Source organism: Macaca fascicularis, chromosome 8 (genome assembly GCF_037993035.2).
Source record: "Macaca fascicularis isolate 582-1 chromosome 8, T2T-MFA8v1.1".
Taxonomy (NCBI): domain Eukaryota; kingdom Metazoa; phylum Chordata; class Mammalia; order Primates; family Cercopithecidae; genus Macaca; species Macaca fascicularis.
In genome coordinates this window covers 2,803,023-2,824,361 of record NC_088382.1, presented here as the reverse complement: position 1 = coordinate 2,824,361, position 21,339 = coordinate 2,803,023, and the positions used below count along the sequence as shown (strand labels likewise).

Sequence of the window (21,339 nt, the reverse complement as noted above, 5' to 3'; positions counted from 1 at the left end):
GAAAGTTAAAATAGACAAATGAGATTGCATCAAACTGAAAAGTTTCTGCAAGGGAACAGAAACAACAGAGTAAAAAGGCAACTTACAAATTGGGAGAAAATACTTGCAAACCTTTATCAATTAAGAGGCTAATATCCAAAATAGACAAAGAACTCAAACTACTCCATGACATGAAAATAACCCTATTTAAAAAAGAGCAAAAGGCCTGAACACACATTTCTCAAAAGAAGACATTCAGATGCTGACAAGAATACCAAAAAAAAAAATAATAATAAAAATAAAAATAAATAAAAAAATAAAAAAAAGGCTCAATGTCTCTATCAAAGAAATTCAAATTAAAGTGAGTGTTTATTCTGCAAGAGGGAGGACCACGTTCTATGTAAATAGAATGACCAAGGATTCTCTGGAAAGGGAGAAGATAGGTAGAAATGGATTCTTGAGAGCACAAAGCAGACAGAGGTGAAACACAGAAAGATGAGCTTTAAAAATCAGAAGAAACAAACATTGGTCACTGCTGCTGGGAGGGAGGACCTTCAGCAAGCGAGCACCCACATCAGCCTTCAGGGGTAAAAGTCAGTTGCACCCATTCCCAGATAAGTTCTTGATTACAAAGAGAGAAGTGAGAAATGGAGAGACTGATTCACTACCGTTTTAACCAAGAGATCAAATTAATCACTATTAGTGGGTATATTAGTCTATTCTCATATTGTTTATGAAGACATACCCAAGACTGGGTAATTTATAAAGGAAAGAAGTTTAGTGGACTCACAGTTCCACATGGCTGGGGACACCTCACAATCATGGTGGAAGACAGAGGAAAAGCAAAGCATGTCTTACATGGTGGCAGGCAAGAGAGAGAGCATGTGCGGGGAAACTCCCCTTTATAAAACCATCAGATCTCATGAGACCTCTTCACTATCATGAGAACAGCACAAGAAAGAACCACCCCCATTACTTAATTGTCTCCACCCAGCCTTGCCCTTGACATATGGGTATTATTAAAATTCAAGGTGAGATTTGGGTGGAAACACAGCCACCCAATCAGTGGATTAATATAGTATAATATTATTTGCCTCATCACATAAGTAAATAAAAGCAAAATGAATCACTTAGTAGTAGTCTTGCCAAAAATATTTTTGTGACTATAACTATTAATCAATATGGCAAATGTGAATTTATTTTTATAAGTAAAAATTATACAAAGCAATTGATCTTCAATCTTTGAACACTGTTACTGTGAAAACAAACAAACAAACAAAAAAAACAGAAAAACAGAGTCAGAGAGAACATTTGCCATTAAAATAAAGTAAAAATACATAGTAAGCAAAGGCAATGTGTGATCCAGTATTAGATTTTGGATGTAATTTACAAGAAATATCATTAACTCAAAAGAAAATATTTAAATATATTACATTTTTAATTATTATTAATTTTCTTAGATTTCACAAATGGTACTGTGGTTATTTATGACAATGCTCTCATTTTTAAGAGATGATACTATGTGGAGTTTCATTAGTAAAATATTTTCTGCTATTTAAAAATTTAATTATTAATGATAAGAGAGAAAGAGACAAAGAAAAAGGAGCAGAGGAGAGACAGAACAAAAACGTGGCAAATGTTAAGCATTGTTTAATCTAAGTGAAAAGCATATTTGTTGATTCTATGATTTAACTTTTTTGCTTGTTTGAAAATGATCAAAATAATAAGTTGGAAGACAAATTTAAATAAAACGTTTTAGATTTTAAATATATTCAAAGACACAGGAAAGTGCTGGTAAGATCCAGATAGATAGACAGACAGATAAATAGATAGATAGATAGATAGATAGATAGATAGATAGATAGATAGATAGATAAAGTTAGATAGATAGACTCAGGTACACAGTATCATTCAACTGATGTCTTTGTCAACTAAGCACACATCATTTTACAGGAGAATTTGCTACTTGGTCATCACACTCTTCATTAACTACCCCCCTTTCTACTTACCTGGGTTCATCCTCAAGTGACTTGTGGTCAGAGTGAGACTGCACAGGTGGGGATGATTCGATTTTTACACCCAGGAAGCCAAGAGCAAATGGGTCAGAGTCATAGTTCAATGGAAAGTGCTGTTGTGTAAGTATAGGTAGCAAAATTTATCTCTATAGAAAAACAAGAATGTGCAAGGCAAAAGATAAAGGTTAGACCAATCAACTGGTAGGTGCTGGATGAACTCGGAGAAAAATAAAATGCAGAATGTGTGGTTTTGTGCCTTTGAGTTTGCTTGTGTATACTTAAAAAAAAGTAGAGGTAACTGTACCAAAGTAGATGTTACCAGTGGTTAATTGTATATGTTTGAATAATGCATCATTTCTAATATCCTCTTTACAATTTCCTCTTTACATGAATTCTAATTATTACAACATAAAATGTATTATATTTTTATCAGGAAAATACTGTACTGTGAAAAAAGAATTCAAAATGTGCTATTAACCATCAGAAAACAGTCTATTTTTAATCATTATGTAACAAAGACTTATGGAGAGGATGTGCAGATCTGCAGTAAAGAAATGACCTTGGATGTAACTATTATTCTAAAAACTGAAAAAAGCATTCTGCTTGTTGTAACATATGTGTATTGACACGAGCTATGACTCAGACAAATTACATTTTCTAAGTGACGTTCAAGATGTGTTATCAGAATAAGAGGATGCAGATGTTGTGTGGTCTTGTGATATGGGTGCTTGAGGATGGCGATATTTCCTTCCACTCTTCATAGACAAAGAATAGACAAAGGGGAACAAAGGAGAGGAGACACAGAGGGAGAGAAATTGGGCTGTTTAATTCATTTTAGAATGTGAATATAAAATTTCCCTGTGTGTCAAATTGTACCCCACCACATGTTCTCAAGGGATTTTCACTCTGCTGTTTATGCCTATTCATCTATTCAAGCTGGTGAATTTTAGCCTGAGCTCTAATTACCTCCCGTTGCTCAGGGATTGATATGGAGTCAAATTCAAAGACCCACTTGTCAGACTTACAAGAAAAAAAGAAAACTAATTCTAATGATCTCACTCAAGATACTTAGATTCCAGGATTACCCACTTTCAAATTCTAAAGTTATTCCTCACGCTTTTCTTCTTTGCCTTTTTGACCATATAATTGTTAGAGTTACAGCTCTCCTGCAGGTGTGAGAAGTCCTTTCAGAAACCTAAGATGGAAAGAGCTGTTTTGGTGTGGCTGAAAGGTTATGATCAAGGAGTTCAGAAAATTAAGTTACACTCTATTTCTGTCACAGAAAACATGGTGTCTCATTTGAAGTGGTCAGTTAATCTTAATCATTTGTATAATAAAGAAATTAGGTTAGATGAACTTAAAAGTTCTTTTTATTTCTACAGCTCTTAGCCCCGAAGGAGTTGACCTCTTAATTCCTACGTAACCACAGAGTTTTTACTGTCAACCCACTCTTGAGTGTACTCAGACTAATTCATAAAACGGCTCTTAAACTTCCTGCTTCCAGGCTGGAAGGAAAGCAGCTTAGACATTGCCAGTGCCATCCCTACAACAAGTAAAAAGCTGGATAAACTGAAAATCAGTGACTCTTGCTAGATCCAACAAACAATGGAAATCACAGGGCAAAACGCTACCACAAGAATTTGAGAGGCAGATAAAGAGAATCACATCTAACTGCGGAAAAATGCTTCACTGGAACCAGCAACAGGGGAAATCAATCTGAAAGAATCGCATCCTCAGACCTAGTTTCGGGAGAAGTCTCTAGGAAAACCCAGAGAAAACAGGGGAGACAAGAACAAAGACACCAGAGGAAATGACAGCTGCTGACGCCAGCAGCTGCCGCAAACAGTAAACAAAGTCTAACTCCTGCCATAGAAAGGTACAATCTCAAGACAAACACCTATTGACCTCAGTTGCATTTACCCCAATTCCACTTACCCAGTACATCATGCCTGGCTTTTAACAAAAAAGTTACAAGGTGCACTAGAAGATGGAAAGCACAGTCTGAAGAAACAGAGCAGGCATCAGAACTCAGCTATGGGGCAGACACACACCAGGAATTTAAAATCACTGCAATGAGTATGTGCCCAGGGCTGACATGGAAAAGTGAGCACTAGCAAGAACAGATGGGCAATGCAGACAAAGGCAAAGGAGCTCTACGAAAGAATTCAAAAGAAATACTAGAGTTAAAAAGAGCTGTAACTGGCCAGGTGCTGCAGTGGTTCACGCCTGTAATCCCAGCACTTTGGGAGGCTGAGGTGGGTGGATCACCTGAGTTTGAGACCAGCCTGGACAACATGGTGAAATCTTGTCTCTACTAAAAATACAAAAATTAACAGCACGTGGTGGCGGGCGCCTGTAGTTCCAGCTACTCAGGAGGCCGAGGCAGGAGAATGGTGTGAACCTGGGAGGCAGAGGTTGCAGTGAGCTGAGATCGAGCCACTGCACTCCAGCCTGGGCAACAGAGCGAGACTCCATCTCAAAACAAACAAACAACAACAACAACAAAAACTGTAGCAGAAATAAACAATGCTTTTGATGGTTCATCAACAGACTAGACAAAGCTCAGGAAGAAAGCCGTGAGCTTGAGGATAGGTAAATAGAAACTTCCCAAACCAAAATGCAAGGAGAAAAAAGACTGAAGAAGGTGGAATAGAATATCCAAGACTGTGGGACAATTTTAAAAACAAAGTGTACTTGTGTTTAATGGGAAAACCAGAAGGAGAAGAAAGAGAGAAAGAAACAGAAGAAATATTTTAAGCAATAATGACTATGTCTCAAAATTAGTGATAGACACCAAAGCAAAGATCCAGGAAGTTCAGAAAACACCAAGATGATAAACACCAAAAAATCTTTACTGAGGCCTGTCATGTTCAAAGTTCAGAAGATCAAAGACAAGGAGAAAATCTTAAAAAACAAAACAAAACAAAATTGCCAGAAGGGAAAACACACCTTACCTATAGATTGTAAGTATAAGGATTACATTGGATTTCTCCTGCGAAATCACAAAAGCAAGAAGGGAATGGGGTAAATCAGTTGAAGTGCTGAAAGATTAAAACCAATTTAGAGTGTTTTATTGGGAAACAGTATACTTCAACAGTGAAGGAAAAAATAAACATTTTGTCCGACAAGCAAAAATTGAGGGAATTTGTCACCAGTAGATTTGGCTAGTAAGGAATATTACAAGATGTTCTTCAAAAAGAAGGAAAATTGTACAGGTCAGAAACTCAGATACACATAAAGAAATGAAGAGTGTTGAGAAGAGGAAAATTAAGGTGAAATGAAATCTTTATTTTTTTATTCTTATTCGATCTAACAGATAACAGTTTATTCAAAATAACTCTAATAGCAATATATTTGGTGATTATCGCTTATAGATACCTGAAATGAATGATAGCAATGTTAAAATATGAAAGGAAGGAGTAGTTGGGAATACTTGCACTGCACAGGAAGTGGTATTGTGTTGTTAGAAACGGGATCGATTAGTTGTAAACGTATATTGCAAACTCAAGAGCAACCACAGAAACATATAACAAAATAAAAAGACGCATAATGTATATTCTAAGAGAAAAAAAGAAACAATATAAAATTCTGAAATAAAACCAGAGAAGACAGAAAACAATAAGAGACAAAAAATAAAGAAAAAGAAATGCAATGAATAGAAAACAATAATATGGTAGATAGTATTCTAACCACATAGACAATAATTTCAAACCTAAACAGTTAAACTCACCTATTAAAAGATGGATAGTGAGATTACACAAGATGAAATAAAACAGAAAAAGAGACCTAACTGTATGTTTTCTAGAAGATACCCACTTTAAATATAAAAACACAGATAGATTAAAAGTAAAAGGATCGAGAAGGATATACCATGCTAACTCTAATAATGAAAAGAAAGTTGCAGTAGCTTTATTAACTTCATAAAGATGTTCTTAGGAGTGGAGAAAGGGAAATTTAATTTTAGATCATGACACTGCTAATTACCGTAAGCTTTGTGCAGGGAATGTCATGCTCAGCATGAAAGGAACAAATATTAAAGTCTCCACAGCAAGGGATTTTTACTAAGTGTTGTTGTTTACATTCCTTTTAAAGCATGCTGTAGGTCCACTTTGAACTCGAATGCTTTCTTCAACCTGGTGTACAGAAAAAAGCCTACTGGATCCAAAGGCTAATAAGTTTGCTGACTTTCTGTCAGATTCAATCCATAACACTGCTAGATGATGTTTCAAACATATTATTATCATTCAATTTTCCCACTCATGATGTCTCTTGTTTTTCCTTCTATTTCCAGTTGAAACATGTGCCTTGATTTTAAGACCTACTGTAACATGGACCAAACCTGCTAGGCACTGAATACCGGCTGGTCCAATTGGACTCATTTTCCTATAGCCTTCTGTGTCCACCAACTTCCTCTGGGCCTTTCAGTTTATCTATCCAGTTATTAGTAAAAAATAATTTAGCAACTTCTATGAAATATTGTAAATATTTTTATTCCCTTTGACAAAAGTGTTCTAATTCCACTTCTTTAAATCAACCATAAAGAAATAACTAAGTTTTAACTAAAAAAGGAAAAAAAAGTATCACAGTTTGTAATGGTGAAATTGAGAAGAAATTTATAAAATGTGTTTTTCAAAAAAAGGAAAATGATATAGGTCAGAAACTCAGATATACATAAAGAAATGAAGGTTGTTGAGAAGAGGAAAATAACCGTGAAATAATTTTTTTTTGTTTTTTCTTTTTTTTTTTTTTTGATCTAACAGGTAACAGTGTGTTCAAAATAACAAACTGCTATTTAAAACTGTTATTAATTTAAAATGTTATTAAAGTTTGTTAACAATAACAAACTGTTATTAATATGTAATTTCTATATACTAGCAATGAATAATCTAAAGATGAAATTAAGAAAAAAATCCGTTCACAACAGTATAAAAAATAGTAAAATACCTGAAGGGATAAATTTCACCAACTAAGTTCAAATCTTGCATTCTGAAAACTATAAGTTACTATAGAATGAATTAAAAAATATGTATAAGTGGGACAATATCCTGCATTCATAGATGTGGATACATAAAGTAGTGAACATGGGAGTACTTGCCAAATAGCTCTACAGATTAAATGCAATACTTATCAAATCTCAGCAGCAGCATAGACAGAAATTAACAAGGTTGTTCTAAAATTAATATTGAAATGCAAGTGACCCACAGTAGCCCCTCCCTGCACCCCCTCCACACACAGGTACTTAAAAAATAAACCAAGGTGAAGTACTCACATCAGCTGACTTTAAAATGCACTACAAAGCTACGATAATCAAAGGCATGTGCTAAGAGACATGATAGATAGATAGATAGATGGATAGATAGATAGATAGATATAGATGAATACATAGATGATAGATACATAGGTGATAGAATAGATAGATAGATAGATAGATAGATAGATAGATAGATAGATAGATAGATAGAAAATAATTGGGAGTTCAGAAATAAATGCTTATATTTAGCATCAGTTAAGTTTTGACAAGAATGCCAAGACAATCTAATGGGGGAAAGAATATTCTTTTCAGTAAATGGTTCGAGGACAACTGAATATTCACATGCAAAAATGAGTAAATAAATAAAGTTATAATTGACACTACCTCACACTATATACAGAAATTAATGCAAACTGGCTGAAGGATGTAAACATAAGACCCAATATATAAACCCTTAAACGCAAACGTAGGAGGAAATCTTCACTATCTTGAATTAGCAGATTGTTTCTTAATTATAACAATAAAAGCATGAGCAACAAAAGAAAAAGTTAGATGAATTAGATTTGGGCAAATATTGAAATCAAAAATATTTTGTGTTTCAAAGTACACCATCAAAAAAGTAAAAAGACAATCCGCAAAATGGGAAAAAGTATTTAACATCATCTATCTAATAAGGGATCTGTATAAAGAATATTTAAGAAATCTTGTAACTAAACAACATTAATAGAAAAAAAGCCTATTAAAAAATTGTCCACGGAGCTGAAGAAACATTTCTTCAAAGAAGATATGGCCAAAAAGCACATGCAAATATGCTCAACCTCATTAGCCTTTAGGGAAACCAGGGCAAAGTCACAATCAAACACTGCTTTGCACCGACTAGCAGGACTCTAATCAAAAAGACTGACTAACAGCAAAGCTTGGGAGGACATGGAGAAACCAGAACCCTTGTGAACAGATGGCAGGTGAGTTTGTAAAACGGTGCAGTCCTGTTGAAAAGCTTTTTGACAGTTCATAAAACTTGTAAGCATAAACGTTCCATGACCCAGCATGTCCACTCCTAGGTGTACACCCAAGGGAACTGAAAACATGTCCGCGAAAACCATGAGTCAATGTTCGTGAACAGTGTTGTTCATAAAAGGCAAACAGTGAGAACAACCCAAATGTCTATCAACAGTTGAGTGGATAAACAGAATATTATCTGTCCGTAAACAGAATATTATTTACCCGTACTAAGGAATAAAGTGTTACTGACACGTGCTGCTGTGTGGATGAACTTGAGAACATTAGACGAAGTGGAGGAAGCTAGGCACAGAAGTCCGCTGTGTGATTCCACAGACATGGAATGTCCAGGATAAGTGACTATGAAGAGAGAAAGCAGTTCACAGTTGCCTGGGGCTGGTGAGTTAAAGGAAAACAACTGCTCACTGACACAGGGTTTCTTCTGAGGCTGGTGAAATTCTAAAATTGACTGTGGTGGTTGCCCATCTCTGTGTACATTGCATTAACCACTGACGTCTGCACTTCAAACGGGTGCATGGTATTGCATGTGAACTCCATATCAATAAAGTCATTTACAAAAGAATGAAGGAGAGGTCCAAACCCAGGAAACAGAATGAAAACATCCAAAATTTCAATTGCTGCATGAAAACAACAAGAGCTGACTTCTGCTTTCACACCAGAATGTAGTGGGTTGGGAGAAATTTCACTTTAAAATTTATGTTATAAAAGAGCCTGGGTACTTTTCTCTGCCAGCCCTAGCAAGCTAACAGAGTTGACCCTTGAACAACGCAGGGTCTAGGGGTGCCAAGGCCCTGTGTAGTAGAAAATCCGAGTATCAATTTTCACTACACAGAATCTTAACTACTAAAGACTGCTGTTGACCTGAAACCTTACTGATAACAAAAACGGTTAACACATATGCTGTGTAAGTATTGTATACTGTCTCACAATGGAGTAAGCCAAAGAAAAGGTTATTAAGAAAATGATAAGGAAGAGAAGGCATACTTACAGTACTGCACTGTATTTATCAATACCATACGTTTACAGCATCTGTTGATAAGATGAATCATCTACCTGAATGATGGGCAACCGCAGCTGCAGACCTCAATCTACGGGACGTATCAAGCAATTCACCTTTTTCTTGTAACATCGTAACTTTTTCCCGCTTTCTTGGGAGCACTTCCACCATCACGAGAGGCATTTAGTATGGGTCCCATGGTGTTATCACGGTTTGTGGTATTGACTAAACAACGAAAAATCCAAGAGAACCAGGAGAGATCACTTTTTACTGTGATACACAATTTACCCAAGAGACAAACTGCTCATGCAGACGTGATGAGCGTCACAGGGCATTTTAACTAGATATTTGCAACACAGGCTCACTGCAATAGCAACAGAAGGTGGCTATGAAATGATGACAGTAGTGCCCAATGTACTACAGTTAATTGTATGCAGTTACGATTTAATACTGTGTCTTCACATTTGCTTACATTTTTCTCGAATGTGAATGGTGCTACATGTGTCTTAGGTTTTGGGATTTTATTGTAATAGATTTGTGTATCTTTTATGGTAGTAAATTATAAAATAGACGAGCATCCACATACATTTTGTGCGTTTATAACATATTTAACTTTTAAATTTTTTGACTATTTTTAGATTACAAAATTCATCTGTGAGATTTTTCACATTGTCACACATCTCCAAAATAGTTTTCAGTGTATTTAAAAATATCTGCGTATAAGTGGACCCATGCAATTTGAATCCCTGTTGTTCAAAAGTCAACTGTATAATGTACAAGCGAATTACATACTATGTGTAATAATGCAGACAGTTGAGAGATAGTCTCTACTAATGCTATGTCAATGTAATTGCAGTTAATAATAAAGCATTTCAAACATGTGGAATAATATGAAAAGTCACGCAATAGAGATTTATGGCTGTTTTAACCATACCCGTGCCCTGAGTGGAGTACCTGTGCAGAGGTTTGCACTTTGCTAGGGGATAAACATGAGGCTATTTCTGGAGACGCGTTTTCTTGGGGGGGGGAAAAGAGTATTTCTAGGAGAAACTACGCTACAAGTATTAGTTAATTATAGCAGAAACTTCAAAGAAATCGACATTTGTGTTTCCATCTCCAGACCACCAAAGATGAGAGTGGTCTGTCTTATAGTATAAAGAGACTTTAAGAAAAATATTTCAGAAGCATTCATCTAAGTTATTAACTCAATTATACTGTTCTAGATTTAGAACTTCTTAAACATTTTTATAAGATTGTGTTCATTATATTGACTTTTTCTTTTTTCTCCAAATCTTAGACATGGTAAAATCAATTTATGGTGTTAAGCCCAGTCCTTTAAGAAGCAGCAAATAATTTTTGTTTTTGTAATATTAATGAAATTGAAAATGATATGTAGTGTAGGAGATACTGATACATTCTGACTTTATATGACATTGCTTTATAAAAAAATAAATGTTTTGGCCTGGCGTAGTGGCTTACGCCTGTAATCCCAGCACTTTGGAAGCCTGAGATGGGCAGATCACCTGAGGTCAGGAGTTCAAGACCAGTCTGGCCAACACGGTGAAACCATGTCTCTCCTAAAAAACACAAAAATTAGGGGCGTGGTGGCGGGCACCTGTAATCCTAGCTACTCACGAGGCTGAGGCAGGAGAATTGCTTGAACCCGGGAGGCAGAAGATGCAGTGAGCCGAGATCACACCACTGCACTCCAGCCTGGGTGACACTGAAAGACTCAGTCTCAGAAAAGAGAATATTAAATAATAATTTTTAGAAAGTTTCATTCTGATAAGTAGGGTCGTTTTTGAAATGTCAACATCAAAACTAAGTTTTGCAAACAACTTTGACTTATTAAGGTTAAGAACATATTAACTCTCAGTTCTTATTAGGGAGCTTAGTGTTTCTCATTCTAGAAAGTTTAAACTCAGTCACAATTTTCCTATTGCTGATTGCTTTTTAACTCAGATCAAAAGACGTGATTGATCTTATTGGGGTTTTTTTGTTTCATTTTGTTTTATTATGTACCTTCAGTTCCTTATTGGAATAAAAAGCTCTGGAAGTTCAATGCTTTTATGATATGGAAACTTGAGTTCAAAGTTGTCTTCCTTTGGCGTGCTTCTGTTTCAAACCCACTGAGCCCAAATATGTGTTTTCAGGACATGGATTTAAAAAAAAAAAAAAACTTTACATTTTTTATAAGTTTCTTACATTTCAACCTGACTAATTCATTTAGCCTTTTATTTAACAGGTGCTTTTGAATTCTTAATACATGCAAGCACTAGAGAGGAACAAGTATGGGAATAAACACAAGGCTGAAATGTACCGCACAGGTGCCATGTGGGAGATGCAGGGATCTAGGGTTATTGCTACTGACAAACTAGGAAAAAGCTTTCCTCAATCTCTTTCTGAAAAAAACAAGTAGTGTTTGTTAAGATAAAGATGGGCAATACATTTAAGATATAACAACGTGTGATAAAAACAAGTGAGAAGGTTAAAAAGTGAAAAAACATGAGAGAGTATAGATGTTACCTGGAACCAATATTTATAGATAAAGCAAGCAGAAAATTGGCTGAAAATACAGAAATCACAGTAGTCTCCAATGGCTTAAGCACAACTCTGTATATTTTCAGTTAATAAATTGAAAACTATTAAGTTACTGAACAATTATGTGAAATAATCCAACTGTAGCATAAAAATTGAATGACAGTTTCTTTTATATGCGTCAAAAAACAAATGAACCATGAAAATACATCTCCCTTTGGAGAAAAAATGCCAAATGTGCTTACTTCATTAGTATTTCTTGACTAGCCCATTTCTTGGTTTCCTTTTTATTTAAAAAATGCAACAATATATGTCACCTTTTAAACACTGGGAATCTTTTCTGAACCTGTGAACCTAAAAAAAAGTCATTTAAATTTTATTTTACATATTTACATCACAAGAATCCTTGTGCTGATCTTCTAAATCTACACCCTCCTCCTTCACTCACACCTGCTCCATCTCTAACCTTGGGCAACCACTAACATGTTCTCCATTCATGTAACTTTGCTCTCTCCATAATGTTAGATAATTAAAATTATACAGTAGGTAACCTTTTGGGATTACCTTTTTTTTTACCTAGCATTTTTTTTTTCTCAGGCATTCATCCAATTTGTTGCATGTATCAATGAAAACTTACGTTCTTATAAACACTTGTACACAAATGTTTATAGAAGTGTTATTTGTAATAGTCTCAAACTGAAAATCATTCAGTTATCTTTTAACAGATGAATGGTTAAACAAGTTGTTGTACATCTGATATAGTTTGGCTGTGTCCCCACCCAAATCTCATCTGGAATTGTAGCTCCCATAATTCCTACATGTCATAGGAGGGACCTGGTGGGAAGTAATTGAATCATTGGTGTGGGTTTTTCCCATGCTATTTTCGTGATAGTGAATAAAGTGAATAAGTCTCACAAGATCTGATGTTTTATAAAGGGCAGTTTCCCTGCACATGCTTGTTGCCTGCCACCATGCAAGACATGCCTTTGCTCTTCCTTCATTTTCCATCATGATTATGAGGCCTCCTCAGCCATGTGGAACTGTGAGTCCATTAAACCTCTTTTTCTTTATGAATTACCCACTCTCGAGTATGTCTTTATCAGAAGCATGAGAACTTACTAATACAATATCCATATCATCATATACTACTCACCAATGAAAAAGAATTGAGCATTGATACATTATTGTACTTTTAACCTATTTTTATCTTTATACTGAAATGTGCTTGTCTCACACAGCAAATAATTGGGTCTTGCTTTTTTATTCAGTATGACAATCTGAAATTTAGATGGAAAATATTTATCATTTACATTTAGTATGATTATTTGATATGGCTGTGCTAAATTTACATTTTTGCAAAATTAATTTTATTGGTCCCATCTCTTCTCTGGCCTCCCTTCCTGTTTTTTGTACATTCTATGGGATCACTCAAACAGTTTTGTGATTACCTTTTATGTCTTATTGTTGTATTCATCATCATGCTCTATTGCTTTTTTTAGTGATTTCCTTAGGTTGGTTGTATATACATCTTTGACTTATCATAGTTTATCTTCAAATGATATCATACCACTTTACATATAATTAAAGGACTTTAAAATAATGTGCCTCTAGCTGTCTCCTCCTCATCTTTTCATTATTTTTATACACTTTATTTTTACATGTTGTAACCTCCACTATATTGTTATCTGTATATAAACAACTTACCTTTAAAAGAAACTTAAAGAATTTTTTACATTTGCTTATACAGTTATGATTCCCAGATCTTTTTATTTCTTCGTGCTTATCTGTACTTCCTCTGGTATCATTCTCCTTCTACGTGGAGGAATTCCATGTTTCTAATAGTGCAAGTCATAAAATAGAGCTGATAATAAAATCATTCAACTTTGTGTGCCTGAAAAAGTCTTAATATGACCTTTGTTTTTGGAAGATATCTTTGTTAGGCGTAGAATTCTGGGTTGACGGTGGCTTCCATTCAGGACTTCACAGATGTCTCCGTCAATTGCACAGTCTCACTGTTTTCGTTGAGAAATCTTCCATATTTGCTCTTTGGTGCTCATATAGAAAGGGTATTTTTTTTTTCTGCTTCTAAGAATTTATCTGCATTGACTTTGAGCAATCTGATTAAATGATGCATTAACATTTTAAAAAATATTTTTGCACCTTGAGGATTTTAATGCTTCTTGGATCTGTAGGCTCATACTTCTGATTCGATTGGGAAAACTTTCTGCAATCACTTCTTCAAATACTTTTTTGCTCCCATCCATCTTTAGGGACTCAAATTATCTGAATATTTGGCTGTCTGATGTTGTTCCATACCTCACTGATTCTCTGATATTTAAAAACAATTTTTTTCTCTGTGTGGTTCATTGTGGATTATTTCTGTCGCTAGGCCTTCAAGTTCACTAATCTTTTTTCTGTTCTGTTCAGTGTGGCATTGATTTCATTCACTATATCGTTTATCTTCAGCATTGTATTTTTCATCTGCAACAATTCAGTTTGGGTTTTGTTCTTCTTTTTTTTGTCTTTTTGAGATGGGGGTCTCACTATGTTGGTCAGGTTGCTCTTGAACTCCTGGCCTCAAACAGTCCTCCCACCTTAGCATCCCAAAGTGCCAGGATTACAGGTGTGAGCCACTGTGTCTGGCCAGTTAGGAGTTTTTAAAAAGACATATTTCATTACCCCATTTTACTTTTTAACAAATATTTGTAATGCAGTTATAATAACTGTTTTAATATATTTTTCTGCTACTTGTAAGATCTGTGTCCTCTCTGTATCTTTCTGAATGGAATGATTTTCTCACCCTTGTGGGTCATATTGTCCTGCTTTTCTGCGCGTTTGTCCATCTTTGATTGGATGCTGGACATTAAGAACTTTACCTTTCTGGGTTCCCAATTTGTATATTGCTATGATAGATGTATTACTATTTATCTTATCTATTCTGCACTTTGTTTCTGCCATTACATTTTTAAAACTAAATATTAATGCATGAGCCTTTATATATGTTTTCTCATTTTATATTCATATTTTATTATATTTTCTTTTATCAATTAGCATCTTTTTAGACATATTAAAGTGTTTGCCTTGTTCCCATATGTTTGCTGCTGATGAGATCTTAACGCTGTTTGTTGTTGTCTTGAAATATCTGTGCTTCGCAATTTAACATTCACTTTGGTTTCCAATCAGTCATCCTTCAGCTGTTCTGGGAGGTAATGTACATGACAGAAGCCAGTAAGCTCCTTCTTGTGTTTGGAAAGACACAGGTTCTAGAGTGTAGAGCATCGGCCACCAGGAAATTACTCTGTTTAGAACTCAAACTAGCTGCATAAGGAGAAGCAATATTAGGATGAGAGACAACTCAGAGTTGAATGAATCAGCTATGGGGTGTGGAAGAGAAATGTTGAGAAATTAACCTCCTAAAACTTATCTGACCACATCATCTGCCTTTCCCAGCTCATCGTCTAAGCTAATATGGTTTTATTTCTATGTTTTATTTTTATTATTTAGAAACGTGATCTCACTCTGTCACCCAGACTGGAATGCAGTGTGCAATCATAGTTCACTGCAGCCTCAAATTACAAGCAATCCTCTTATTTCAGCCTCCAGAGTGGCTGGGACCACAGGCACGCACCACCGTGCCTGGATAATTTTTGTATTGTTTGTAGAGACAAGGGTCTCATTATGTTGCCCAGTCTGGTCTCAAACTCCTGGATCCAAGTGATCCTCCCACCTCGGCCTCCCTGAGTGCTGGGACTACAAGCATGAGCCACCATGCCTGGTTCTGATTTTACTCAGAATCTTATGTACCTGAGGTCTAAGTCTCATTTGTTTCAGATATAAGTGCCAGGTGAGAGGAAGCTAAGATGGCTCTCTGGCATCTCATTTCCTGTTAGGGTATTCTCCCACAGTTGTGCCTGTCCACTTCCATCCCTATGCCACATTCACCCTCCATTACAAGCACACTGGCCAAGTGTGGTGGCTCACGCCTGTAATCCCAGCACTTTGGGAAGCCGAGGCAGGCAGATCACTTGAGATCAGGAGTTGGAGACCATCCTGGCCAACATGGTGAAACTCTGTCTCTACTAAAAATATAGAAATTAGCTAGGCACGATGGCACCTGCCTGTAATCCCACGTAGTCGGTAGGCTGAGACAGGAGAATCACTTGAACCTGGGAGGCGGAGGTTGCAGCGAGCAGAGATAGTGCCACTGCACTCCAGCCTGGGTGAGAGAGTGAGACTCCATCTCAAAAAACAAAAACCAAGCACACTAATTTGAAACAGATCTTTTAACTCATGGGTTTTTCACCATTTCCTAGGAATTTTGCTCAGCAACTCCTCTGAGATTAACTGAGGGAAGAAGCCAGCAGTCATGGTAACTGAACCTCTTCATGGCAATTTAATACCTTATTAATCAACTTTATCTGTTACCTGTGTACACAATATTGTTTCTAAAACAAATCACCCTAAAGTCAGTGACTTAAAACATTTATGGTTGATGAGTGCAGCAATCCACCATGGCACATGTATACCTATGTTAACAAATCTGCACGTTCTGCACATGTACCCCAGAACTTAAAGTATAATTTCAAAAATTTTTTATGAAAATATAAAATGAAAACTAAGAAAAACAATTATAATTTATTTTGGGGATCTGTTTTGGCTGAGGGTCAGCGTGTGCGGTGGACGCTTTTGCTCATCTCAAGTGGGCTAACTCGAGGCTCTCTGGACAGCAGTGTTTGCACAACCTCAGCTGGATTCGGGTGAGGGGTAGCTTTGCCCCATCCTCCCTACAGTGGGAAGGGATTGAATGTTAAATGGCCAATACGTATATGCAGGAAGGGGTGGAGCTTGGACAGATCGTGCCCTCTGCTACATCCAGGGACTCTTATCTTAATCTGCTTGGGCTGTTACCAGAAAATACCACTAACTGGGTGTGTAAACAACCAACATTTATTTTCATTGTTCTAGAGACGGAGAAGTCCATGAGGCATCAGTGGATTTTGGTGTCTGCTGAGAGTTCAATTCCTTCTTCAGACATAGCACCGTCTCTCTCAGTCCTCTCATGGCTGAAGGAGAAGCAAGGTCTCTGGGGCCTCTTTTATAAGGGAACAAATCCTTACAGGCTCTGCCCTCATGAATTAATCTCCTCCCAAAGGCTCTACTTCCTAATGCCAATTTCAACATATGAATTTGATGAGGATCACAAACATTCAGCTCTTTCCAACTGTTTCCTCGGAGTTTATAAACAGTGAGATCTGTCTCAGTGTATCTCAGTTTTGTTGGACTTCTGTTTCTTTACTCATTGTAAGAGTTCACTCTTGTGTAGAACTCTCTGGTGAACTTGATTTTCTCTTCTCCTATGACCCTCAATAAGTAAATTTACAATGTTAGTATTTTTTAAAAGTTCAATATTAATTCAAGAAAGAAGGAGTAAGAAATTAGAGTTCCTTTAGAGATGCTATGCTTTTCTATACTGATCATCTAAATTATTATTATTTTTGTCTATGATATCGATACTGGGAACCACTTAGAATACCTTTAGAAATATAGTTGGTTTGAGAACAAAAAAGAACCAATCTGACTGAGGTCACGTTTCTGAGACCTGCCATAGAGGCTGTGCTAGACATGCAGTTTTATGGCCAGTATCAAACTTGTGCCCAGGTTTTTCAACTAAAATTTTAAATTTCTCTTGATAGTAGGGAAAGAGTTGTCTCACTATATTAATAGCCTATATTTCTGGGTCATTCTGGAAATGGAAAAAATTAACAAGAAAAAGAAAGATAGTATGTTTCAATCTGTGCTATGCATATGAAACTGGCGAAGGGTCCAAATTCTACCTTAAGCACATTTGTTTGATGACAAGAAAATTAGAAGTCCACTACATTCCTAGGAACGTCCCACTATTCATGCTAAGCCCTGTCTCCATCATAGGTCTGTGTCCCTCTCACAATCTTCTCCCAGTGCAAAGGTTTTGCTTTCTTCCCATAGGACGTGGCCCAGAGTTTTAAGGCTTTCATTATTACAGCTTGTGATGGGTGAGCAAACCAGTCCACATTACGGTATTCAGTGAAGACAACCATTGGTGTCTGCTGGACTGTGGAGTACATTCATTTTTTTCCACCCACCACAAATTTATGAAGGATGAGGATTAATGCAATATTGCCAAATATGTAAGCTCGTTAAATGAAGAGCTTCTAACTGACGTGTGCCCTGTCTTACCTGAAGGAATTGCACTGAGCAATCTCTGAGGAGAACTGAAAGTCCGTTTCATTGCCGTGACCAGAGACGTCTGCTAGCTCTTTTCTCTGATGGCCCCTAGAGAGCTACAGAGTCATGGGTTCTTGTTGTTGTTGTTTTAAATTTTCACCCGAAGTATAAGTGAGCAAATCACCATTCATCTACATACAAAAATAAATATTGGGGTGAAATTCATGGAACCCAGTCATTCAGGGCTCTCTCCTCATACTCCCGTAACTGAAGCAGGAGACAGTGGCCTATGGATAGTATCCATAGTCACATAACAACCCACGCAGGGCTCAGGGGCAGAAAACAAGCCAATCACACATTTCCATGATCTCTCATGGTTCTATGCTGTCTAGCTAGTGATGTGATCCTCACCTTGAGTTTCCCAGGTTCTAAAGAACACGTGGTTGGAGTTCTCTTGAAGTCATCCTGCCATCTGTTGGCTGGGACCCCAGCGGGGCCAGAGCCCCTGAATAGCCCCTCCTTGTGGGCTGGGCCTCCACACACCGTGGTGACTGGGTTCTGAAGGAAAGTGGAGAAGCTGAGTGGCATTTTCTGATCTAGTTTTGGAAGTCACACAGAGGCTATTCTATTCTATTCTATTCTGTTCTGTTCTGTTCTGTTCTGTTCTGTTCTGTTCTGTTCTGTTCTGTTCTGTTCTGTTCTATTCTATTCTGTTCTATTCTGTTCTATTCTATTCTATTCCTCAAGGCAGTTAAAAAGACTCTCCCAGGCTCGAGGAGAAGCCATGTCAGCTCGACCTTTGGATGGGGGACATGTCAAAGAACTTGCACATGTGTTTTAAAACCAGCACGTGAAGATTTTATGTTCTTAAATTTTGTGTAAGATTGGGGCACATAGGAATAAAATGGAATTAATTTGCTTGTTCTCTTATTTAGCCCATAGCGTCTATCATTTTCTCTTAACGTTTTCAGACACTGATTTCAACATTTGCTCATGGATTTGATGCTAAACCGGAATTCTCTCTTCTACCAGCTTTTAAGCTGTTTTCACTCTCACAGCCCCATCTCTCAGTTAGAGCCCTAGTGCCTACTCCTGTGCCTACTCCTGGAGAATAATTGGCTAAGTGGTGAGGGAGGGAGGCAGACGTGCATCAAAGGCGTTTTCAGTCCCATTTTAAACATAGCATTAGTCATCCTCATGTTATTCCTTGATTGCTCCTGGGGTGAAATTATTAGGCAATTGTTTCCCCCAAACAGCATTGTAATGATAAAGATGAAAATTATACAATTTGCCTTAATCATTATTTTTTTCCTCAAGGTTAATGCATTTGTCACATCCTGGTAAACACCCATATGAACCATTAGGACACTCCGTAATGTAAGCATAGATGTCTCCGTGGAACTAATAAAAGGAACAAATTAGAACAATCGTCACCATTATTCTCACATTTGTGAATAATAATAATTTGATCTTAGAAATTTTCTCATAGGACAAATGAAACTTTATTTCTGTGATTCTCTGTGCATAGTCTTTGAGGTTTTTAGTACAATCTGGGAGTGTGTGGTTATGGGAATGACAGTTATGCTTCGATCAAACACTTTTTTTGTTTTGCTGCATTTAAACCAGAAGATCCTTGTAATGAAACATAATTGTTTTTCAAGAGAAAATAATTAAGACATCCTTAGATACTTGCTTAGTTTCTGAAGTTAGACATATACTATTGGGGAGGAGTTTAGTATGGGAAATGGGATGCCTTTCTCTCAGTAGGTAAGCTAACAAAACCCTTCATGAATTCTAGATTCTCTATACACTGCAGGGCTAATACCTACTTTGGAAAATCACTCACGTCTTTGCTTAAGGGGAAAAATGATGTAAAACTTCAAGATAAAGACCATGTCCTAATTCTCAATGACTAATTGTTTAGGTGGATATCTAGGTGGCGGTGAATCAAAAGAGAATTTACATAAGCAGCAAAATTCACTGATTTGTCTACTCCTCCGAATCATCAACTAAAGGATTAAACTGAAGGAGAGATTTAAGTTTGCATGAGGATATGAGGATTACCATAAGAACCCTCATAAAATAGAGAAGCACAAAAACTAAAAATAATTGAAATTGAAAAAAAATATTCTGTCTAATAAGAAGATCACCCCAAATTTACAGTTTGCTGAGTTGAAATTGTAGGTGAAGTTGGCATGTTTATGTCACATTTTAAGGGAATAATTATTATACCTTAAAGCTGTATTTGAAGCCATTACATAAATACTCTGAAATACACCCCCATAATGGTGGTTATCTCAAGATGACAGATAAAATCACGGACATTGGGCCTGTTTCCACCCGACTTTCACACCCAAAACATCTCTCCCTCCTATTGGATCAAAGTCCTGCTGTTAAATCTAAATATTTGGTGATGTGAAAGATACAACTAAACATCAAACCCAGTCTGTACCTACCCCTAGATTCCCTCAGCTCCGCCTGCCCGCTCCATGGAACACCCTGGGGTGTGGACACCAGAATCTCACTCCAAGCACTGCTGGCTTTCTTGGCTTCAGTCCGGCAGTCTGGCAGTGAGGAATCTTTCATTCTCCAGCCTTATGGAGTTGGTAAAGCCTCCTGAATGCAGACCTAACTCTGCGTTGTGGATGTGACCTCCATCTCCTCAGCTTCCTAGAGGATCCCGGCAGCACGGCTCAGATGAGCAAAGGGCTTTCACTGACCCATGGAATGCACTGACTCCTGAGATATTGAAACCCAAAAAATCAAGTGGAACAACTCTTCCTTTCGTCTCGACAGAGAGTTATGAAGGACGGTGACCTGTGTGCCTGAAAGGAGATATTTCACATTGCAATGACTGCCTTCACTCCTTGTCTGACTCACTTCCCTTTTTCCCAGATGCCTGGAAATTGACCCCAAAATGCATTGGCATGTGTGACTGTCTTCAGGCTTTCTTTTCTAGGGACCCAGGGCCAATCAATCTGCTGCACCAAAAGGACATCACGACTCTGCGTTTCTGAGTAGAGTTTATCAATACTCCTCATCTACAGCACAGTCATAGAATTTTTCATCAAAATGTCAACCACCTATTGAGTGACTCTCACTCGAAAACTGTGGGAGCTGGGTGGACACCCTGCTAGTTCTGTCCTTGCGTTTGCCTCTGGATGGGGGTGGGCTTTCTCCTGGGCCCCTGCAGGCCTGCTGGTGGGGCTCTGTTGTCCCCGAAGAGTGCCCATGTGAAGAGTTTAACATTTTCATTCTTTAGTTTTCTAGAAGATAAGATAGTATTGATATTGTAGGAAAGCTGAAGCAAAGAAAAAAAAAAGGGGGGGGAAATA

General features: G+C 37.0%; 1 long non-coding RNA gene across 1 annotated transcript in view; it reads right to left on the bottom strand.

Annotated features, from left to right (window-relative positions):
- LOC135964590 (uncharacterized) overlaps positions 1–20,860 on the bottom strand; it is a 28,485-nt gene extending 7,625 nt beyond the window's left edge. The window contains exons 1-4 of the long non-coding RNA XR_010577083.1: positions 20,461–20,860; positions 18,416–18,562; positions 9,254–9,487; positions 1,989–2,140 (exon numbers count right to left, since the gene is read on the bottom strand). This is a non-coding gene — a long non-coding RNA (uncharacterized lncRNA). The remainder of the gene's footprint in view (positions 1–1,988; positions 2,141–9,253; positions 9,488–18,415; positions 18,563–20,460) is intronic.
- Between the last annotated feature and the right edge of the window lie 479 nt (positions 20,861–21,339).